Source organism: Nycticebus coucang, chromosome 3 (assembly GCF_027406575.1).
Source record: "Nycticebus coucang isolate mNycCou1 chromosome 3, mNycCou1.pri, whole genome shotgun sequence".
Classification (NCBI taxonomy): Eukaryota; Metazoa; Chordata; class Mammalia; order Primates; family Lorisidae; genus Nycticebus; species Nycticebus coucang.
Genome location: NC_069782.1, coordinates 56,790,474 through 56,815,566, shown reverse-complemented (window position 1 = coordinate 56,815,566; position 25,093 = coordinate 56,790,474). Strand labels below are relative to the sequence as shown.

General features: G+C 38.9%; 1 pseudogene across 1 annotated transcript; it reads right to left on the bottom strand.

Moving 5' to 3' along the window:
• Positions 1–22,516: 22,516 nt before the first annotated feature.
• Positions 22,517–24,153, bottom strand: LOC128581597 (serine/threonine-protein kinase RIO2-like; annotated as a pseudogene). The gene has a single exon (XR_008378883.1). The product of XR_008378883.1 is annotated as a serine/threonine-protein kinase RIO2-like (transcript).
• Positions 24,154–25,093: the final 940 nt, after the last annotated feature.

Below are 25,093 nucleotides of genomic sequence, written 5' to 3'. Positions count from 1 at the left end.
TCCTGATCTGAGTGGAAATGATTCCAATTTAACTCCATTCAATATGATATTGGCTGTGGGTTCGCTGTAGATGGTCTCTATCAGTTTAAGGAATGTCCCATCTATACCGATTTTCTTAAGCATTCTCATCATGAAGGGATGCTGGATATTATCAAAACCTTTTTCTGCATCAATTGAGAGAATCATGTGGTCTTTGTTTTTTAATTTGTTTATGTGCTGGATTACATTTATAGATTTACGTATTTTGAACCAGACTTGAGACCCTGGGATAAAATTGACTTGGTCATGATGTATAATTTGTTTGATGTGTTGCTGGATTCTGTTTGTTAGGATCTTGTTGAATATTTTTGCATCTATATTCATTAGTGATATAGGTCTATAATTTTCTTTTCTTGTTGGGTCTTTTCCTGGTTTGGGGATCAGGGTGATGTTTGCTTCATAGAACGTGTTAGGTAGTCTTCCTTCTTTTTCTACCTTTTGGAACAGGTTCAGTAATATAGGTAGTAATTCCTCTTTGAAAGTTTGGTAGAATTCTGCCGTGAAACCATCTGGTCCCGGGCTTTTCTTTTTAGGGAGGTTTTGTATAGTTGATGCTATTTCCGAACTTGATATGGACTTGTTCAACATTTTCACTTGATTCTGGCTAAATCTTGGAAGGTGACGAGCTTCCAAGTATCAGTCAATTTCTTTCAGATTTTCATATTTCTGACAATATAGTTTCTTGTAATATTCATTAAGGATTTTTTGGATTTCTGATGAGTCTGTTGTTATTTCGTCTTTGTTGTTTCTGATTGATGAGATCAGAGATTTTACTCTTTTTTTCCTGATTATGTTGGCCAAAGGTTGATCTATTTTATTGACCTTTTCGAAAAACCAGCTTTTTGATTTATTGATCTGTTGTATTATTCTTTTGTTTTCAATTTCATATAATTGTGCTCTAATTTTGGTTATTTCTTTTTTTCTACTGGGTTTGGGGTTGGAATGTTCTTCCTTCTCCAGTTGCTCGAGATGTCCCATTAAGTTGTTAACTTCCTCTTTCTGTTCTCTTGAGGAAGGCTTGCAGTGCTATAAATTTCCCTCTTAGAACTGCCTTTGCGGTGTCCCAGAGGTTCTGATAGTTCGTGTCTTCATTGTTGTTTTGTTCCAAAAAGTTGGCGATTTGTTTCTTAATCTCATCTCTGACCCAACTATCATTGAGCATAAGGTTATTTAACTTCCATGTTTTTGTATGAGTATGCAGATTCCTGTTGTTACTAAACTCAAGTTTTATTCCATGGTGGTCTGAGAAGATGCATGGAATAATTTCTATTCCTTTAAATTTACTGAGGTTAGACTTGTGACCTAAGATGTGATCGATTTTGGAGTAAGTTTCATGGGCTGATGAGAAGTATGTGTATTCAGTTTTGTTGGGATGAAATGATCTGTAGATGTCTGCTAAAACCAAATGTTGGATGGTTAGGTTTAAATCTAAGATTTCTTTTCTCAGCTTCATGTTGGAGGATCGATCCAACACTGCCAAAGGAGTGTTGAAATCTCCGACTATTATGGAGCTGGAGGAAATCAAGTTGCTCATATCTGTTAGAGTTTCTCTTATAAATTGAGGTGCATTCTGGTTGGGTGCATAGATATTAACAATTGAGATCTCATCATATTGAGTATTACCCTTAACAAATATGAAGTGACCATTCTTGTCCTTCCTTACTTTTGTTGGTTTAAAGCCTATGATATCTGCAAATAGACATGCAACCCCTGCTTTTTTCTGATTACCATTTGCCTGAAATATGGACGACCATCCTTTCACCCTGAGTTTGTATTTGTCTTTTAAGTTAAGATGTGACTCTTGTATGCAACAGATATCTGGCCTGAGTTTTTGTATCCAGTCAGCTAACCTATGCCTCTTTAGAGGACAGTTTAAGCCATTCACATTAATGGAGAATATTGATAAGTCTGGTGAAGTTTTGGGTATCGAGTTTTTCAAAAGTCCAGTAGAAATTTTGAATCCTTTCACCAGTGTGGAAATTGGAGAGTGATCCAAAGTTTCTGAGTGAGTTTACTTTTGTGGTATAGGATTGGGTTGGTCATTATGGATGATAGGTCTAAGAATATCCTGAAGAGCTGGTTTGGTTATGGAAAATTTCTTCAACATATGAATGTCATTAAAGTATTTAATTTCTCCATCATAAATGAAACTCAGTTTAGCTGGATACAAGATCCGGGGTTGAAAGTTATTTTGCTTTAGGAGATTAAAAGTCGGTGACCACCCTCTTCTGACTTGAAAAGTTTTAGCAGAGAGATCCGCAGTCATTCTAATATTCTTCCCTTTGAAGGTAATGGTTTTCTTTCTCCTGGCAGCTTTGAGGATTTTTTCCTTCATATTAACTTTAGTGAAGTTAATTATGATATGCCTGGGGGATGTTTTATTGGGGTTGAGTCGTGCTGGGGTTCTAAAGCTGTCCACTATCTGAATTTAAGAATCTCTAGGCATGTCTGGAAAATTCTCTTTCATAATTACATGCAGAAGGGCCTCTGTGCCCAGCGAGGCCACTTCATCTGTTTCTGGAACTCCTATGATTCAGATATTCGCCTTCTTCGAATTATCCCAGAGCTCTCTGAGTGAGTGATCCATTTTTGCTCTCCATTTCTCTTCCTCTTTGACAATTTAGGAGCGTTCAAAGGCTTTATCTTCCATGTCAGAAATCCTTTCTTCTGCTTGCTCCATTCTGTTGCTGAGGGATTCTACTGTATTTTTCATATCTTTGAGGGCTGCAAATTCTTGCTTCAGTGTGTCTAAGTCTTTGGTGGTTTTGTCTTTAAATTCGTTAAATTCTTGAGACAACTTTTGAATTTCTCCTCGTATTCCTAATTCCACTTTTTTAGTCTTGTCTGCAATCCAAATTCTGAATTTGATTTCTGACATCTCAGCCAGTTGTTTATGAATGGGATCTTCAATTGCTTCTGCCATATCTTTCCTGGGGGGGGGGTTGATCTATTCTGGTTATTCATGTTACCAGAGTTTTTCCGCTGATTCCTCCCCATTGTTCTTTTACTCCCTCTGATTTTTTCCCTGGGGCTTTGTCGGGGGCCTGTACAGTATTGTAGACTGAGAAACTGGGGCCCTGTCTGGTGTGGTGGGGCTAAGTGATTCTGTCTTGTTTTCAGCTGGTTTCTGTTCCACCCTAGTGAAACAGTTACTCTGGATTGAAGTCTCAGCTGTGGAGTAATATCAGCAATTAAGTCACCCACCCCGCACCGGCAAACAATTGGAAAAGAAAAATCAAACCTTCCTACCACCTTGCACCCAGGGCACCACCTGATTTGTCCTCAGGTGATTTGTTCAGTTCAAAAAGTCCAAATCAATTGTCTCAGTCTGCACCTGTCTCGGGTGAGAGAGTTTAAGAAGTCTCTGGAAACTTGATCACAGGGGTCTGGTGACTACTCTGGTGTGGCTTGCTCCAGTGCTGCGTGGAGTCAGGAGGAGCCACCCAGCCAATAGATCAGTCTGGGAAGGTTGCTGCCTCCTTCTCCATTTTACACCACTGTCACACCCAGTCACTGATAGCCCTGCAGTTGGCTGACCCATTTGCCTGTAGTGAATCGGTACTCTAGGAGTTTGTACCTGCCTGAATCACAAGGAAGTCTGCCAGGCTGCTGCGCTCTGCCTCTCTCTAGCAGGAGGAGGTGAGGCCTGACAACCTCGGGCACTTGATGAAGGTTGGGGGGTTTTCACTCAGGTCCAGTCTCGCCCCTGATTAATGTTACTGACAGAACAGAACAGAACAACTCTGTGGTTCCCCTGTGGAAGAGAAGCTGAATTGAGTTCCAAATCAGCTTGTCTTTGCTCTTGTATTGTCTATAGGCTGATGATCCCCTGAGGGCCAGGTGTGTCTTAGGTTTAGTAAAGCGAACCTCTGTGTCAGCCCCACCCTGGGAGTTTTCCCAATTTGCAAGTTGGAGTAGTCTCAGGCAAATCATATACTCAGAGTCTCTGGTTGCCCAGGGATACAGTGGGTGTGGCTTCAGAATATTCAGTAGTAAGCCATATTGCTAGCAAAAGAGGGCTGCTGTTTTATGGCTCAGACAACTGCTGCTCCGGTGTAGCTCCCTTCCAGCGAACAGTCCTCTCTCCGCTCCCGTACCCCATAGTCTGCATCGACCGACTGCAGCCCAGCACTTTCTACACCCCTCGAGCAATCGCCCAAGAGTCTGGACCCCTGGGGGACAGGCCTCCAGACCTTGGAGCTAGAGCAGAGGGGACTGCAGGGAGCACTGGGAGCCTGGGGCTGTGGGCAGAGAACACACACAGCTTTATACAGTTTTATGCCTGTCCATATTGTCACCAAAAGACAGCTGTCGCACTGTGCCTCAGGGAACTGCCTCTCCGGTGCGGTCCCCTCTCCGCCAACCCAGGACTGCCCTCCAGACCTCAGTGTGAGTAAAGGGGAGTGCTGGGAGCTCAGAATTCCAGGTAGAGACTATATACAGTTTATACAGTTTTATGCCTGGCAGGTGGACACCGTGGCACCCTAGTAGGGAGATAGGTCCAGTTTATAGGGGGTCTCTCCCATGGAGTGTAGTGGGAGGATCTTTGAACTCTGCCGGATTGTTTGTGGGGCACTCTGAGCCATTCTCATGGGGGAGGGGACTCCCGTCTGCTTGGTGATGGATTTTGTACATTTTGTTTGTATCCTTGTGGTTGCAGCTCACCTCAGCGGGGTTAACGTGCATTCTTCAACCTTCTGCCTTAGTGCAGCTCAAATCCACCAGGTCACTTGTTGAATTTTTGTCCTTTAACTCTCCTACTGGATGGGAGCCTCTGTGGAAAGCTGGCTTCAGTTAGCCATCTTGTCTCCTCCCCCAATTTTCTTTTAATTCTTAGCAAATACCTTAGATGCCTTTTGTACTGTGAATGAATGAGAGAGCTGGGCAGTGGCCATTGTAGAAATATATCAGAATTCTTTCAACAATTCTAACCTCAGGTCACTGAGGCTCCCCTCCCAATGACGAGTTTGTATTTTTGATGTCTTTTCAGACCTTGATATAGGTGAATTCAGAATGTGTAATTTTCTCTGGTTGAGTTTAGAAGAGTGACATGATTCCAGGTATTGGTCCATTTTCTCTACATTTTCTATTTGGGGGCATAGATTTTCCTGTAGTAATAATTGAGGATCTTTTGTATTTCTGTAGTATCTGTTGTTATATCCCCTTTATCCGTTCTGATCAAAGTTATTGGAGATCTTACTTTTCTATTGCTGGTTAGTCTAGCCATGGGCTTATAGATTTTATTAATCTTTTCGAAGAACCAACTTTTTGTTTCACTAATTTTCTGTAATTTTTTTTGTTTTCAATTTCATTGAATTCTAATCTTTTTTTGGTCATTTCTTTTCTTCTTCTGAGTTTGGAGTTGGATTGTTCTTCCTTTCCTGGGGCTTGAAATGGCCTACTAGATTGTTGACTTGCTCTCTTTCTGTTTTCTTGATGAAGCATCTAGTGCTATAAATTTGCCACTTAGGAGTGCAAATTTAGGAGTGCCTTTGCTATATCCCAGAGGTTTTGATAGCTTGTGGCTTCATTATCATTTTGTTCAAGGAATCTAATGATTTCCTTCTTAATTGCATGTTTGACCCGCTGTTGTTCAGCATGAGGTTATTTAGTTGCTTGGTTTCTGCTTAGAGGATGTGTCCATTCCTCTTGAGGCAGGAGTTAAATCTCCAACCAAAATCTCTTATGTTGTGAGAAGATATCATATCATTTAGATCATTTCAGGTTTGTTTTATGAGTCAAGGAGAGTTCAAGCTGGGTGTATAAATATTAATTATTGAAATATCTTCATGTTTTGTGCTTCCATTGACCAGTGTGTAGTGTCCACCTTTTCTTTATTTTGGTTAGCTTAAGTTCAATTGTATCTCCAAATAAAATTGCATCCCTTGCTTTTTTCTGATACCACTTTACCCTGTGTCTTATTTTATCCTTTGAAGTCAGGTGTGTTTCTTGTAGACTACAAATATTGGGCTTGAGCTTTTATATGTAGTCACCCAACCTGTGCCTCTATAGGGGGGAGTTCAAGCCATTCATATTTATTGAGCGAATTGATAGGTATGGTTGAGTTTTGGTTGTCTTGTTTTTGTTTAAAATTATAGAGCTTAGTTTTTTTCCCTTGTTCCATTCTGGAAGATAGGCTTTGTTTTTTAATTTCTGGATGTGATCATTTTGGAGTACTTCCTGTAGTGTTAATGTAGTTATAGCAAATTTCCTCAATATTTGCATGTCAGTGAAACATTTGGTTTCTCCATCACAATTGAAACTCAGTTTAGCAGGGTAAAGAATCCTGGGATGAAAATTGTTTTGTTTAAGAATATTAAAGACCTTCCTCTTGTTATTTGAATAATGTGAGCTGAAAGATTTATGGTCATCCTAATATTTTTCCCTTTGTAGGTAAGACTTTTCTTCTGCCTGGCTGATGCAAGATTTTCTCCTTCATGTCAACTTTGGTAAAGCTAATCACAATGTGCCTAGGAGATGCTTTGTTTGGATTGAGTCATGCCAGAGTTCTGAAACTATCTACTGTCTGAATTTCTGTGTGTCTCACAATGCTTGAGAAATTATCCAGTATAATGTCTTCAAGTAGAGGATCAGTGTCTTTAGGACCATCCTCTTCTCCTTCAAGAATCCCTATAATTCATATGTTTGATCTTTTGAAATAGTCCCATAACTCTCAGGAAATATTCTGTTTTTATTGTCCTTTTTTTTCTGCTTTAAATGATTGGGTTAGTTCAAAGGTCTTATTTTCAATTTCTGAAATTTTTCTTCTCCATATTCTACTCTATTACTAAGGATCTCTACTGTGTTTCAGAACTCCTCAAATGCCTCTTTTAATTCCTTACTCTATTACAACTTTCCTCATGATGTATGGTGACTTTGTGTTTAAATTCACTAATTTCTTGAGACAATTTTTGAACTAGTTTTTTTGATTTCTATTTCCATCTTCTCAATTCCAATCATCTCATCACCCATATTCTGAGTTCTGTTTCTGACATTTCAGCAATTTTTCTATGGATGGTATTTTCTGCTGTACCTCCCTTGTAATTTCTTGGAGGAGTTGATCTGCTCTGATTTTTTATGTTGCCAGAATTCTTCTGCTGGCTCAACCCCATGAATATTATCAGCTTTTTATGGCAATATATTAGTTATACTTTTTTAGTTGAAATGATAGGTTGTCCCTAAATAGTTATTGAGAGATAATCTAATTTGGGCCCCTTAGGAAACACTGTACAGACCTAGCTGGCAACTAAAATTGGTGGAGTGAGACTAGATTGGGAATCTCAAGATATTGGAGCTAAACATCCCTTTCTCAATGAGCTGGAGCTTGTGCTTGTGGCCCTTCCCCAACAGTCTTATGATATTCCATTGCAGGGCTGCTGGCAGAATCTCTGAGGGCCAGGTTGGTGAAGTAGCACAACCTGGTTCTGTCCTGGTATCAGCCTGTTCCATACCCAATTCCAAGGAATCACAGTATTTTTCTGGAATCTCTGCTACTCAAAGATGCAAGCAGCTGCAGCCCAGCTATGACTGGCAGGGTATAATCCATAGGCAGAGCCACTGGGGTCTGCTCTTCAATGCTCCAACTCCCGCATGTGCAACCAAAGTCAAATAAGAGGTGAACCTGCAGCCCCAGACAGGAGCACCTGGAGAACAAGAATTCAAAGATAACTCTGAACTGAGAATTACAATGAAACTCACTCACGCAGCACTAGCAAAACACACACAAACAAATTTAGAGGATCATCAGAGGTCACCAGTCACAGGCACCAGGCAAAAGCTCTTCAGGAGGCTGAGAAAAAGTTTAATGTAGCAGAAATGTGAGCCATCAGGGATGACACCTCCTCCCACCAAAGTTAGAACTGTGGTGCTACTGTTTCTTCTCAAAGCAGTGCTGTGTGTGCCTCAGGTCGGCAGCCCAAACAATGCAGGAGCCTCTTGGAGAACTAGCTAAACACTTCAGCCTCTAGAGAGGGGCAGTTCACAGGCAACCAGAGAGGAAAAAGGGTGCACAGTGGGCTCAGGACTGCAGAGAGAGTATTTGTTCATTTTTTCACTAGGCAGTTTGGGGACTGGACTCAAAGATGGAAATTCCCAGGTGCAGAAGAACAAAGACCTTGTGGTTCCCTCCCATGGGGTGAGTTGAAAGGTCCTTTCTTTCCTGCTTTCTGGTGGAAAGCCCATGGTAGGCCTCCCAGTTGTAGGAGGGATCTCTCATCCCCTTGGCAATTGGTGCCTTTAGTCTAGTCATTCTGTACCTGATCTCTATTATCTTTCTTGCTCTTTCTTGGCCTTGCAATTTTGCTCAGTGAGGATGATGTGCACCTTGATTTCTTCTCATAGTGCTTAATTCCCTACTTTTGTCTTCTCTGGACTCATTTTAGTCCAACTTCTCTTCTTCTGGACAGAGCTTCTGGCAGAAGCTGCCTCTAATTGGCCATCTTGCCTCTTCTAATTGAAGGATTTTGGGGTGACACAAAATCTTCAAAACTTTGTATTTTAAGCTTTCAGTGCATTTTAATTCATATGAGTCATTCCATGCCCATAGTACCAGTGCCTGCCACTCTGAAGTGTATCCTTCAGGGCTCTGGGAACTCGGACTTTCAATAGTGTTTGAGGCATCAGTTGGGAGAGAGGGATGCTGTTGGAGCCTGTGACATCCTAAGGGTTTAGGATGCCCTCTTCTGTGGATGCCATTTAGTTTCTTTCCCAAGTTACACAAAGCACAGAGTAGGCCCTGTCCCTGAAGCATAGCCTTGAAATTATCTGCAGATAATGACTCTACTTTTGAGAAACACCTTTTCATCTTAGCAAAGACTGAACTGGGCCTAGTTATTCAAAGTTTAACCTTGGACTGTGAAGGTGCTATGTGATCTGAACTGCCTATCATAAACTCGGTGATAGCTCAGAAAGTCATAAAGTTAGGCATGCACAGCAACACTCCATCATCACATGGCTGTTGGATGTAGGAGACTAGACAAGAGAAGGGCCTGTAGGCACAAGTAGGCTACATAAAGTGGCCCAAATACCAATAGTCCTCCCTAGTGCTGCATTGCCATCTCCCTCTCAGACACACCAAGGGCCTCATGGGAAGTTCCCTATGAACAATAGACAAAGGGAGAGAAAACCTGGGCATGGGTTTCAAATGGCCACATTACCCAAAGGTAGGCAGCTATGACACTACAACTCTTTTCGAGGACATTTCTGACCAAGAAAGATGAGAGTAAATTTTTTCCAGAGGGCAGAATTTTAAGCAGTGTATCGAATTGTTCATTTTAATGAGAAGGAGATACAGCCAGAAGTGCAATTACTATATATAACATTCATAAACTATGGCCAATAATTTGGCCAGATTGTCAAAGATGTGGAATAAATATGATTAGGACATTAATAATAAAAAATTTGGAAATGTGGGTAAAAGTCTCAAAATAGGCAAAAAATGTAAAGATTTCTGTGTCCCATGGGAACGCTCAGCAAAATGTGACTATAGAGATCTTCAATAATCTAGTGGACAGGTGTGGTGGCTCATGCCTGTAATCCTAGCACTCTGAGAGGTGGAGACAGGTAGATCACTTGAGCTCAGGAGTTTGAGACCAGCCTGAGCAAGGGAGAGCCCCTGTCATTAAAGAAAATAGCCAGACATTGTGGCAGGCATCTATAGTCTCAGCTACTTGGAAGGCTGAGGCAAGAGAATCACTACAGCCCAAGAGTTTGAGGTTCCTGTGAGCCGTGACACCACAGCACTCTACTGGGGACAAGAATGTGAGACTCTGCCTCAAAAAAAAAAAAAAAAAAGCTTAAGTGTTATGGATGCCCTCTTCTGTAGATGCCATTTAGTTTTTCTCAAGTTATCCATGTCATTGACCAATGGGCTTATGAACAAAGTGGCCATGGCAGCAGGGATGGAGGATACTCCCGGGCTCAGCAACAGAGACTTTTACTCACCAAGTCTGGCCTATCTGTGGCCAGCACAGAGTGCCAATCTGCCAGATTAATACAGAGACTCTGATCTTTTTCCATTCACTGAAGTAATCAGCCAGCACCAGAGTAGCATACTCAATGGTAGGAGTTTCCATCATGAAAAGAGCAATACTTTGTTCTTATTGGACTAGACACTTATTCTGAATACAGATTTGCCTACCCTGGATGTAATGTTTCTGCCAAAAGTACCATCCATTGACTTACGTAATCCATTTTACACTTGCATCCTATTCCACAAAAATTATTCATGACCAAGGAGGTCAATTTACAGCAAATCAAGTGGGGAAAGGAGACCATACTCATGTAACACACTAGTTTTACTATATGAGGGAGGATATCTGAGAAAAGTAAAATCTACAAAAGCAAAGGCTTTTCAGTGAAGCCTATGGACACTCTTGCAAGCTCCTTCCCATAATAACCCAGCCCTTAAGAATTTGTTAAACCTAGCTTCCTGAGTCCTTGACTCTAACATTTGCTGCTTGCTTCCACTTCTGTAAACCCTGCACATGATTTGATGCCTCCAAAGAGAAATAATATGGTAATTCCTCTGTCTACTTTTGAGTCCAATAAAAGGACAAGGGCAGAGCTGATTGGGATCTCAGCCATTTTGGATTTTATTTTGGCTGCTGTGGCTCTGCAGCTAAAATGAAATTCCTTCCTTTATAATCTTTGGTGAGAGTCTATTCCATTCACCTGTTCCTACACCACCATCTATTCCTACACCACCATCCTGAATCAACTATTTTGATAGAATGTTAAGGCCTTTCAAAGGCCCCTTTGTATTGCAAGTTGTGTGGCAATACCTTGCAGGATCCTAGCAAATTTATTCAGAAGCTATTCTGCTTTGAATCAGAATTCTTTATGTTATACTGTTTCTTCCGTGTCCAGGACCTGTGGATCCAGAAATCAACTTCAGGAAATAGAGCTCTGGCACTAGTCTTTGTTAGCTTTATGACCTTTTACAAGATTTTTGCTTCCTTACTCCACAGCTTTGTACTCTGTTGGCACAGAGGTCTTAGTTTCAAAGTTAAAAATGCCTCCATTCAGAGATATTACAATAATTCCATTGAACTGGAAGTTCAGACTGCCACTTAGACATTTTAGGCTCTGTAGCCTGCTAATCAACAAACGGAGAAGGGAGTTACTGTGTGGGTTGGGGTGATTGACTGTTAACAACCATGGGGAAAACCACTGCTTTTTCAAATAGCAATAAGGAAAAGTATATTTGAATACATGAGATCCTTTAGAGTACCTACTAGTATAACCATGATATATCTTTAATTTTAAAGACAAAAAATAACAACATAATCCAGGAAGAACTACTAATAACTTAGATCTGTCAGGAATGAAGGTTTGGGTTACCCATTAGTAGGAAGAACTACTAATAACTTGGACCTGTCAGGAATGAAGATTTGGGTTACCCATTAGTAGGAAGAACCACTAATAACCTGGACCTGTCAGGAATGAATATTTGGGTTACTCCATTAGGTAAAGAACCACAATCAGTTGAGGTAGTTGATGAAGGCAAAGGAAATATAATATGAACAGTGGAAGAATTCAGTTGTAAATACCATCTACAAATGTGTGACCAGTTGCAGAAACCAGAAATATAATTTTTCCTTCTTTGTTTTAAAATGAATGTTTTTATTGGTATATATGCTAATATATATATTATATATATACATGATACAACTATTCTGTAAAGTATGATATGATATACATATGAAATACTATAAACTTTTTGCTAGAAGATTCAAAGTTCTTAGGTGATATTAGCTCCATGATACCCCATTACTTATATGCTACTATTAACAATGTTTAAATAGTATAATATAAATACTATTTATAGTATAATATAAATAATATAAATAAATAATATAAATAGTATAAATAATATAAATAAATAGTATAAAATAAACTACTATATTTTATGTTTTAGTATTTTTTTTCTTTTTTTACTTTTTAAGATTTGTGACTGGAATTGTTTACTCACATCATATGGAGATTATTTGTTGCTAACATACAGAAATAGTAGTGATTTTTAAATATTGATCTTGAATCATGCAACCTCACTGAACTCATTTATTCTAGTGGGCATTTGTGAATTTCCTAGATACTTCTATATATAGTATATCATTTGTATAGGATCCCAATCCTCTTCTGGGGACCATTAGTTTCTCTTTGTTGCATAATATCCCTGCCTTAATACCTCCAGTATAATGTTGAATAAACAAACATTCTTGCCTTGTTTCTAAACTAAGTTTTCCAAGCCAATATATATATATATATATTTTTTTTTTTTTGAGACAGTCTTACTATGTCACGCTGGGGAGAGTGCTGTGGTGGCACAACTCTCAGCAACCTCAAACTCTTGAGGTTAAGCGATTCTCTTGCCTCAGCCTCCCAGGTAGCTGGGACTACAGGCACTCACCACAATGCCTGGCTATTTTTTTGCTGCAGTTGTCATTGTTGTTTAGCTGGCCCTGGGCCGGGTTTCAACCTGCCAACCTCCGTGTATGTGGCAGGCGCCCTACTCACTGAGCTATAGGCATGGAACCAACTCGAGATTTCAATCATTGCATGTAATATCAGCTGTAGGTTTTTCACAGATGCCCTTCAGCAGCCCTAGAACGTTCCCTTCTGTTGCTACTCAGTTTAGGATTTATCATAAAAAATGGATATGGATTTGTCAAATGTTGCTCTGTGTTCATCAAAATAATAATTTTTGGTATTCTATTGCTTTATTATATTGACCAATCTTTGGATATTAAGCTACATTTCCATTTGAGTGGAATCCTGAGTAAAAATGGTCAATAATGTTTTGAATGTTTGAATTACTTTGTTATAAATTTTGAGGATTCCTTATCTATATTCATAAGGAATGATGATGTGTAGTTTTATTTTCTTGTAATGATTTTGCTTGGCTTTGTTGTCTGAGAAATACTGTCCTCATAGAGTGAAACAGTAAGTTTTCCTTATGTTATATTTCTAGAAGTGAGTTCAAGAAACCTGCATTAATTTTTAATTAAGTATTTGATAGAGTTTCTCAGTGAATTAGCTTGCATCTGGGCTCTCTGTATGGAAAAGTTTCAAATGAATTTAATATTTTAATTTTTGCCTGAGTTTATTATATTAATTTGTATACATTGTATAGGGATTTATTTCTAATTTATCGTATTCCACATTTCTAGATTTTAAAGCAGTTGAGATCAAAATTTTAAAAAGTAATATGCAAAAATAAACATTTTAAGCAAAGTTTCCTCAATGTCTCAGGGTGTCCTGTGGGCAGTAGGGGGGCATTATTGTACTTCTTGTATTTAATTCCTATATTTACTACATGGGATAAACGGTGGCATATAATCTGTACTAATTTGAAGAATGTTCTAATTGTATTTAAAATAAAAATCTGAGCCATGAGCTGTGCCTGTGGCTCAAAGGAGTAGGGCGCTCGCCCCATATAAGGGAGGTGGCGGGTTCAAACCTTGCCTTAGCAAAAAAAAAAAAAAAAAAGAAAAGAAAAAGAAAAAATCAGAGCCTATCTCTCTTCATAAATATTTAGGTGGACAAATTTAATTTGAATAACAATAGAAAATGATACAGTAAATGAAGAATGGTACAAAGAGATAAAACTCTGACAAAGCAGATTTGTTAATACCTAGATTATACCTGTTTTTTGACACAATTCCTATGTGTTTATGTATATATAGTTAATGATAAGAAGTTTAATGTATACCTCAAATTGCAGACATATTTACAATCATTTGGGTGATTTAAAAGAATCATAGAAATCAACTATTCTGGTACAAAACAAATAAATGAACACAAAAAATGTTAAGTAATTTTTTTAACGTTTGATTTGATAATTAGGTACACACATAAACATCATATTAGGTACTAAACGGAAGATAAAATAATTTTTAAACCCCACAGCAAAGATTTTATAAGTACTGTGAAATGACAGTAGAAACCGTCAATTGTAGCATAACCCATAAGTAATATGTAAATAACCACATGCACATTTCCTCTAAGATAATTTTAAATAACTACTGGAGAAAATTTAAAACAACATTACTTTAGTAGAGTTCAAGTATTATTTTTTCTTTTTTTTTTGAGACACAGCCTCACTTTGTCACTCTTGTTAGAGTGCTGTGGCATGACAGAAACTTGAAACTCTTGGGCTCAAACGATTTTGTTGCCTCAGCTGCCCTAGTAGCTGGGATGATAGATGCCCACCACAATGCTCTGCTATTTTCTTTTTGTTTAGCAGGCCTGGGCAGATTCCAACACACCAGCCCCAGACCATGTGGCTGGTGCCCGACCACTGAACTATGGGCTCCCCTAGAGTTCAAGTATATATAAGAAGAAAGCATTTTCACTGGAGCCAAAGGACCTACATTTACATAATTAATTCTATCAATACTGAATTTATGGTACTGAAAAACAGTAAGTCTGGTCATAATCAGGTCTCATACATTAAACTGGAAGACTGCCATTTTATAGTTCATGTTTTCGGCAAAAATATATTCATAAATACTATTTGGTGTAGACATCTAAAAATACTCAAATGTTATCATTATTCATAAATTACTTGACAAATTGAATTGGAAAATATGGGCACTTTCCAAGAGCACAAGTAAATTAAAAGAATTCATAGGAGTAATCAAACCAAGAAGCCACTTTTTCTTCAGAAACTGTATAATCATGTGGACCTCAAGGCTTTGGGGACTGTTCAACTTCTCCTTTTTGAGTACACAAGGAAAATTACTAAATGAACTTATCCCAAATGTAAATTTTTTCAAATGTGCAAACCAAATTATTTTCAAATTGTAATTTCTTATGGAATATGAAGCAAGGTGAGAAGATCATCTCTAGAGCCTGTGTAATACAGAATACAGAGAAATAGAGTGCTGAGAGAAATTAGTGTCCATGCTATAATTGGATACCTAGCTAAAATGTCTTTACAAAATAAGGGTAACATTTTATTTTTAGAAATAAAAAATAAATGAATAATGTAAAACATTGATAAATTTTATTACCAATAGGAGTTTCTTTAGATAGAGAAGTTTTCTGATATAAAGTTCAGGGAAGCAAAATAAAAGATAACAAATTTATTTCCTGTTTTTTTTTTTTATGGTGAAAAGTTATCTATTTAGAATTAGCCAGCTGGACTTGGTTTAAATGATCTCAATTTTGTTGGCAACCTCCAAAGCATCATAATCAGAAGCCAGTGGAACATATGCCTTCTTCTCATCATCAGGCCTGATCAGGGTGTTGGTCAGCTTCTTCACACCCTGTTTGGTCCGGTAGTTATTGGCTTTGACATCCACAATGAACACAAGTGGGTTGTTGTCTTTTATCTTCTTCATGGCAGATTCAGTGGTCAGGGGGAACTTCACGATGGTATAGTGGTCTTGCCAGCTTGTGTCTCCTGGGTACACTCTTATGAGGATATTTGGGCTGTCTCCGGAGCCTCAGAGTCTTTCCCACTGGAAAGTGGATGATGTACAAATCTTTTCATAAATACATATATATATGTGTGTGTGTGTTTATTTTATTTATTTTTTTATTTTATTTTTTTTTATTGTTGGGGATTCATTGAGGGTACAATAAGCCAGGTTACACTGATTGCAATTGTTAGGTAAAGTCCCTCTTGCAATCATGTCTTGCCCCCATAAAGTGTGACACACACCAAGGCCCCACCCCCCTCCCTCCATCCCTCTTTCTGCTTCCCCCCATAACCTCAATTGTCATTAATTGTCCTCATATCAAAATTCAGTACATATGATTCATGCTTCTCCATTCTTGTGATGCTTTACTAAGAATAATGTCTTCGACTTCCACCAGGTTAATACGAAGGATGTAAAGTCTCCATTTTTTTTACTGGCTGAATAGTATTCCATGGTATACATATACCACAGCTTGTTAAACCATTCCTGGGTTGGTGGGCATTTAGGCTGTTTCCACATTTTGGCGATTGTAAATTGAGCTGCAATAAACACTCTAGTACAGGTGTCATTATGATAAAAGGATTTTTTTCCTTCTGGGTAGATGCCCAGTAATGGGATTGCAGGATCAAATGGGAGGTCTAGCTTGAGTGCTTTGAGGTTTCTCCATACTTCCTTCCAGAAAGGTTGTGCTAGTTTGCAGTCCCACCAGCAGTGTAAAAGTATTCCCTTCTCTCCACATCCACGCTAGCATCTGCAGTTTTGAGATTTTGTGATGTGGGCCATTCTCACTGGGTTAGATGATATCTCAGGGTTGTTTTGATTTGCATTTCTCCAATATATAGAGATGATGAACATTTTTTCATGTGTTTGTTAGCCATTTGTCTGTCATCTTTAGAGAAAGTTCTATTCATGTCTCTTGCCCATTGATATAAGGGATTGTTGGCTTTTTTCATGTGGATTAATTTGAGTTCTCTATAGATCCTAGTTATCAAGCTTTTGTCTGATAGAAAATATGCAAATATCCTTTCCCATTGTGTAGGCTGTCTCTTTGCTTTGGTTATTGTCTCCTTAGCTGTACAGAAGCTTTTCAGTTTAATGAAGTCCCATTTCTTTATTTTTGTTGTTGTTGCAATTGCCATGGCAGTCTTCTTCATGAAGTCTTTCCCCAGGGCAATATCTTCCAGTGTTTTTCCTATGCTTTCTTGGAGGATTTTTATAGTTTCATGCCTTAAATTTAAGTCCTTTATCCATCTTGAATCAATTTTTGTGAGTGGGGAAAAGTGTGGGTCCAGTTTCAGTCTTTTACATGTAGACATCCAGTTCTCCCAACACCATTTATTGAATAGGGAGTCTTTCCTCCAAGGTATGTTATTGTTTGGTTTATCAAAGATTAGGTGGTTGTAAGATGTTAGTTTCATTTCTTGGATTTCAATTTGATTCCAAGTGTCTATGTCTCTGTTTTTGTGCCAGTACCATGTTGTCTTGACCACTATGGCTTTGTAGTACAGACTAAAATCTGGTATGCTGATGCCCCCAGCTTTATTTTTATTACTAAGAACTGCCTTAGCTATATGGGGTTTTTTCTGGTTCCATACAAAACACAGAATCATTTTTCCAAATCTTGAAAGTACGATGTTGGTATTTTGATAGGAATGGCATTGAATAGGTAGATTGCTTTGGGAAGTATAGACATTTTAACAATGTTGATTCTTCCTATCCATGAGCATGGTATGTTCTTCCATTTGTTAACATCCTCTGCTATTTCCTTTCTGAGGATTTCATAATTTTCTTTATAGGGGTCCTTCACCTCCTTCGTTAGGTATCTTCATAGGTATTTCATTTTGTTTGAGACTATGGTGAAGGGAGTTGTGTCCTTAATTAGCTTCTCATCTTGACTTTTATTGGTGTATACAAAGGCTACTGACATGTGGACATTGATTTTATGTCCTGAAACATTACTGTATTTTTTGATGATTTCTAGGAGTCTTGTGGTTGAGTCTTTGCGGTTCTCTAAGTATAAGATAATGTCATCAGCAAAGAGGGAGAGTTTGACCTCCTCTGCTCCCATTTGGATTGCCTTTATTTCCTTGTCTTGCCTAATTGTATTGGCTAGAACTTCCAGCACTACGTTGAATAGTAAAGGTGACTGAGGACAACCTTGTCTGGTTCCAGTTCTAAGAGGAAAAGCTTTCAGTTTTACTCCATTCTGTAAAATATTGGCTATGGATTTGTCATAGATAGCTTCAATCAGTTTTAGAAATGTGCCACCTATGCGTATCCTCTTCAGTGTTCTAATTAGAAAAGGATGCTGGATTTTATCAAATGCTTTTTCTGCATCTATTGAGAGGATCATGTGATCTTTATTTTTGCCTCTGTTAATATGGTGGATAACGTTTATGGACTTGCGTATGTTAAACCAGCCTTGCATCCCTGGGATAAAGCCTAGTTGATCATGATGAATGACTTTTTGATGATAAGCTGTAATCTATTGGCTAGGATTTTGTTGAGAATTTTTCCATCTATATTCATGAGTGAGATTGGTCTGAAATTCTCCTTTTTGTTTGGGTCTTTCCCTGGTTTTGGTATCAGGGTGATGTTTGCTTCATAGAATGTGTGGGGGAAGATTCCTTCTTCCTCAATTTTTTGGAATAATTTCTGCAGTACAGGAATAAGCTCTTCCTTGAAGGTTTGATAGAATTCTGGAGTGAAGCCATCTGGACCAGGGCATTTTTTGGTTGGAAGATTTTTTATTGTTTCTTTGATCTCAGTGCTTGAAATTGGTCTTCTCAGGAGCTCTATTTCTTCCTACCTGAGTCTAGGGAGAGGGTGTGATTCCAAATATTGATCCATTTCTTTCACATTGTCAAATTTCTGGGCACAGAGTTTCTGGTAGTATTCAGAGAGGATATCTTGTATCTCTGTGGGATCAGTCGTTATTTACCCTTTATCAGTTCTGATTGAGGTTACTAGAGATTTTACTTTAATATTCCTCGTTAGTCTGGCCAATGGTTTATCTATTTCATTTATTTTTTCAAAAATCCAACTCCTTGTTTCATTAATTTTCTGAATGATTCTTTGGTTTTCAAATTCATTGATCTCTGATTTGATTTTGGATATTTCTTTTCTTCTATTGAGTTTAGGCTTAGATTGTTCTTTTTCTAATTCCAAAAGATCTCTTATGAGATTGTTGATATGCTCTCTTTCTCTTTTTCGAATGTAGGCATCTAAAGCTATGAATTTTCATCTCAAAACTGCTTTTGCAGTATCCCACAGCTTTTATTAGCTTGTGTCTTCATTGTTGTTTGCTCAAGGAAGTTAATGATTTCCTGTTTTATTTCTTCCTGTACTCATCTGTTATTCAACAGAATATTGTTTAAATTCCATGCCTTTGGGTGGGGTCAAGCATTTTTGTTAGAGTTGAGTTCCACCTTTAGTGCCTTATGGTCTGAAAAGATACAAGGTAAAATTTCAATTCTTTTGATTCTGTTGATATTTGTTTTGTGTCCCAGGATATGATCAATTTTGGAGAATGTTCCATGGAGTGATGAGAAGAATGTATATTCTTTATCTTTGGAGTGGAGTGTTCTATGTGCATCTATCAAGCACAGTTGTTCTAGGGTCTCATTTAAATCTCTTATATCTTTGTTTAATTTCTGTTTAGAGGATCTGTCCAGCTCTGTAAGAGGAGTGTTAAAATCCCCTGTTATTATGGTATTATCAGATATCATATTGCTCAGACTGAGTAAGGTCTGTTTCAAGAATCTGGGAGCATTTAAATTGGGTGCATAAATATTTAGAATTGAAATGTCTTCTTGTTGTATTTTTCCCTTGACCAATATAAAGTGACCATCTTTGTCTTTTTTGAGTTTAGTTGCTTTAAATCCACATGAATCTGAAAATAAGATTGCAACTCCTCTTTTCTTCTGAATTCCATTTGCCTGAGAAATTACTTTCCAACCCTTGACTCGGAGTTTTAATTTGTCTTTTGAAGCCAGTTGTGTTTCTTGCAGACAGCAAATGGATGGCTTGTGTGTTTTAATTCAGTTAGCCAATCTATGTCTCTTCAGTGGGGAATTCAAGCCATTAACATTTATTGAGATAATTGATAAGTGTGGTAGTATTCTATTCGTCTTATTTGGTGAGAGTCCATTGCTTAGTTTTATCTTTTGTATCAGTGTGGAGGTTAGGTTCTGTCCTTTAATTTCTGAGTTCTTACTTTGCTGCTGATCCATTGTGGTGGTCAGTGTGCAGAACAGGTTGAAGTATTTCCTTTGGAGCTCGTCGTGTGGCGAATTTCCCCAATGTTTGTATATCCGTAAATGATTTGATTTCTCCATCAATTTTGAAGCTTAGCTTAGGAGGGTATAGAATTCTGGGCTGGATATTGTTCTGTTTAAGTAGATTAAAGGTAGATGATTATTGCCTTCTTCCTTGTAAAGTTTCATTAGAGAAGTCTGCGGTCACTCTGATGGATTTGCCCCTGTAGGTCAACTTGCGCTTACTCCTGGCAGCTTGAAGAATCTTTTCTTTTGTCTTGACTTTGGACAGGTTCATCACAATGTGTCTTGGAGAAGCTCGGTTAGAGTTGAGGGGACCTGGGGTCCGATATCCCTCTGAAAGCAGTGTGTGAGAATCTTTGGTGATGTTTGGGAAATTTTCTTTTATAATATTCTCTAGTATGGCTTCCATTCCTCTGGGGCATTCTTCTTCCCCTTCTGGAATTCCTATAACTCGTATGTTGGAACGCTTCATAAAGTCCCATAATTCTGACAGTGAACGTTCTGCTTTCTCTCTCTTCTTTTCTGCCTCTTTTACTATCTGCGTTATCTCAAGAATTTTATCTTCTACCTCTGGAATTCTTTTTTCTGTATGGTCTAACCTGTTGCTGATACTTTCCATTGCATCTTTAAGTTCCCTAATTGACTGTTTCAGTTCCTTCAGCTCTGCTATATCCTTTTTATATTCTTCATATAGTTTATATCTTATTTGATTCTGTTTTTGGATTTCCTTTTGGTTATTTTCCACTTTATTAGCAGTTTCCTTCATTATTTCCATCATTTCTTTCATTGTTTTCAACATGTGTATTCTAAATTCCCTTTCTGTCATTCCTAACATTTCTTTATAGGTGGAATCATCTGCAGTAGCTACCTCATGGTCCCTTGGCATGGTTGTTCTGAACTAGTTCTTCATTTTGCCTGGAGTTTTCTGCTGATTCTTCCTCATGAGTGATTTCTTTTATCTGTTTCCTTGCCCTAATTTTCCTTTCACTTCCTCTTGCTCTTTAAGTTCTCATGCCTGTGGACTAAGGGTTACAGGAACAGAAGGGTGAGAAGGTTGAAGAGCCAAAAAGGGATGAAAGAAAGGAGGACTAAGTGATAAGAAAAATAGAGAAAGGAAAGGGCGTGGGTAAAAGGAATATTGACAAAAAGAAGAGAGGCACAGAAAGAGGGAGACAGAGCAATATAGGTGTACAGTAGGGTACTTTGATACAACCTTAAAAAAAAACCACCTTCTGGGGGTGCCCAGTTGGGTTGTTCCCTTGAGGTCAGCAGCTCTTTGCTAACCTGATCAGACACAGTACCCCACCTCCACCAAGTAGAGAGGAAAGACAAAAATGCTATAAATCAAAACAAAATAAGCAAACAGAAAACTTTAGGGGATGAAATTGGGTGAAAAACCAAATAATAGCAGTAGAAACACTAGCAAAAATGAAGTTCTAGTTATTGAAAAAGGCAGCAATGGGAAATTATAATTAAACTAGAAAATTGAGAAAGAAAAATATCCGTATGGAAAAGGTTGAAAAATAAAAAAAAAACAACATCAACAACATCAAAATAAACAAAAAAAAAAAAAAACAACCAAACCAAAACAAAACAAAAAAAACACAACCAAAAACAAAGCAGTATGTATATGTTATTGAATATTGTCTGGGCAACACGTGGTCTTCTGGGGTATGAGATGTTAATTACAGTTCTGATACGACTGGAAGCTGCTGATTTCTCAAACCCCAGCAGGTAGACACCCTAAATCTCTCTTCAGACCACTTAAAAGGCACTTTGAACTTGTTAACTTGCTGAGCAAAAGCTTTCCCAGCAAAGTGCTTGTCGCTGGAATCACTGCTGAAGTGACTATCCACTTACCCAGTGTGCCAAATCCTGTCTCACTCTGCCCCTGAGGGTTAGGGCTGCAAGGTGGCTCAGACCCCACCCTTAGGCTACTTGGTCACTGGGTTACCAGCTCCCACCCAATTCTAGCTCTGCGACCCTGAGGGCAGAGATTGCCTGGGCAGATTGCTCACAATGGCTCCCTGTGACCCACAGCCAAACACTATTAGCTCCGGCTGGCTCAGCAGCTCAGACTGGGGACCTAGACAATGGCCAAATTTCTCTACACTCCTGCTCAGGCTTTCCCCAAGGCAGTTCAACTGAGTGCCAAGTCCAAAGACATCAAAACAGTTCACAGGTAAGGCCTTTCTGGTTTGCAGTCTCGCTGCTACTGAACTTACAGTTGCAGGCAGGTTTAGACGGATTGAACACACGTGACCACTTGTCATTTTTCCACGTTTTAGTCCTCCTCGTGGGGTCCAGAAGTCTCTCGCTGACTCCCTGTATCCTCACAGGGGTGATGATAGGCAGATCCCACCAGCCAGAGATGCCTGGAGTCCTATCTTTCCAGACTCACATTGCCCAGATTGTGTTTATTTTATTTTATTATTATTATTATTATTATTATGACTGTGGATGCCTTTTAGCACTGTCTTCTTGGTCTCAGATACCTTTGCTTTGGCTTCTTCCAAAGGGGAGGGACAGGAGCGTCCTTCTTTGCTTTCGGCACCATCTGGTGGAAAGCAAGACAACAAATTCCTAAAACATATGGGACATCAAATCACGGTGGACATTGGACTTTAAAAATCATGAAGTGTTTTTTTTTTAATTTTTATAAATAAAATAGTGTTTATTCATCTATTTATATATTGGCCTTGATGCAAAAGAAGACTAAAAGTGGCTTAAAAGGGGATTAGAGTAACTTTAAACATATATAAAATATATATATTATTCTCTCCTAAAGCTAGCTGCTTCCAAACTTGATTTAATATTATGCATGTTTGCCTTTCATTGCTTGGTAAACACATTTGCTTCTCCTTTCTGTAATCGCCGTCTGACTGCTGATTTTTGCTGTTTTGTCTACTGATGTTTCACCTTCTGTTTCACGAGTTCTGGAGGAATTGTTGAACAGCTCACAACACTGCCCATAGAAGAAGTAATACTCAGAGTTCTTGTTCTACACCAATTAATGTCTCCCATATTTTTCTCATCTCTGAGAGGCCTGGATTCTTTACTCAGTGACACAAGGCAGTTAGATGATAGCATTCATCCACACACTCCTCAGAGCCATCAGAGGCTTCTCCTTGATGTGTCTGACCACCTTGTCTCAGGTAATTTTCATTTCTGTTTTTCTACTCAGAAAATTCAGGTATGGAATTTTTGTCAACAACCTGCCCTTTCATTTTCTCTAAAGCCTGGCTGACGTAAGTCATTTCAAAGTGGTGTGCATCAGCACTCTGCTCTGATGAACTGTCCTCCCTGATCTGTTCCAGGTCTTCGAATGATCTGTAGCCACCTGACTGTTCCACACAGTTCTGTTCACTTTCATCCTCAGATGTACAAACCTCTGATTTTTCTGACACTTATCCATCAGAAAACAAACGCTGAGGTCCCTCTTCTGTCTCAGTGTCCCTCTCATCTGGGCCCACTGACTGCATCAGGTCGTCACCAGCCTGCAGCTCCTTTGTGTAGCCACTGGCAGAATCCTACACGTCTAGAGAGCCTTCCCTCCTAATATAACTAAAGGTTGGATAAAGCTCCCTTTCATAGTCAAAATGCTTCATGAAGAAATCTCTAATGCACTTGACATCTCTGTCAAAATATCATTGAGACCATCTATGGAAAATCAACCATGGTGATACGATCATTTTCACCCAAAATGAGATTGAATTCATTGAAATCTCCATGAATCAGCCCATGATTCCCAAGTCTTACAATTAGTTCCATAGCTTCATCATATACTGAGGCAGGATCTTCAACATGATGTATCTGACATAGAGGATAACCATTTATGATCTCTTCATGACCACTGCATGGCGATTGTAATCTACTGGCTTTGGAACTGGAAATTTTTTCTCATATGATACCTTCATAGAGGCAAATTCCTTAATGGCAGAGAGAGGAGATCAATAAAGCCAAGACACATCATGCCTGTGTTTATGGTAATCACGCTTGTTTTTCAGATTTCAAAAGGAGGTTCTTCTTAGTCTGTGAAGCTCTAATGCAAATTGCCGTCCTTCTTCATTTGCAACAATGTAAATATCTGATTCTTTGCCAACACCCATCTGGTTTCCAACAGACTCAACTACTTGTCTGGAAGAAAGTGTTTTCAAAGCCAGGTAATCATAGCCTGCCTTTGTCAACTGATAGCCCTGGACAGTCTTGGTACGCTCCCAAGCTATGAGTTTATGTTTCACTAATTCTCTTAAAACTTTATTACAGCCACCATGTTTAAGGCTGGCTATAGAGGTGATCAAACTGCAGGGAACTATCTCTTGGTTCTTCATGCCCTTTTCAACCACCATCCGAACCCTGAAGTCATCCCGGCTCAGGTAGCGCAACTTGGCCACATTCACCTTCCCCATGGCGGCAGCGGATGGAAGTCCAATCACGAAGTTTTTAAACAGCATCATTTTCCAAATAATTGATATATAATAAGAGTATAATTTTTATACATGGTAATTAAATCAAACAAATTATCTTCTACTTAAAAATGGTAACTGAGGAGAGAAAAACCTACTCTTCAGAGAATTATTTTTATTTTATGCCACTTATTTGTATATTTTGGAGAACATTATTCTTTTGTTTGAACTGAGTAGCACCAAAGGATCAACTGTGGCCTGTTTTGGACATTCTGGATGACTGAGCCATATGCCCAAAACAAGGTTGAGGAGAATGGAATAATAAAATCCACTCATTACATGACCACAAAGTAACTCACTAGCAGCAGGATGGTCTGGGTGGCCCTCTTCTCTGGGGAGGCTTCAGAGGAGAGTCCAGTGCTGTGAAGGTGCTGGGATCATCTCTGCTCCCTGAACAGGAGGATCACTATGTCAGCACTTGAGAGTAGCATGATTCCTACAAAGAAGACACACCTGGATAATGAGAGTGCAAAAAGAAGTCCCCTGATGATGGTATTCATGGGGGAAAGGGAGCAGTGTTAATCTTCAGTAGATTTGTCTGATCAAATTTTATGTAGCTATGGTGTAGAAGATCATGCTATGATTAAAAGACAAAGTGCAGGCCCACAGAAAGAATAAAACATGGATGATGTAATCTGTGGATTTACATTTAAATCTGGCCAACCAGGAGGTGCTGGGGCTGACAGTGATGGCCTGGAGCATGCTCAGGAGGCTGGTGGTGCAGATGGAGAGATCCTTGATCACCCTGTTCAGGTAGAAAATTGCCTCACATTTAAGGTCATTCTGAAAGTTCAATGACCCAAAGAGTTTTGGATACCCCAATAATAGCACGATGAAGAACTTCACACATGAACGAAGGCCAAGTGACAGGTGGTCAGGTCCG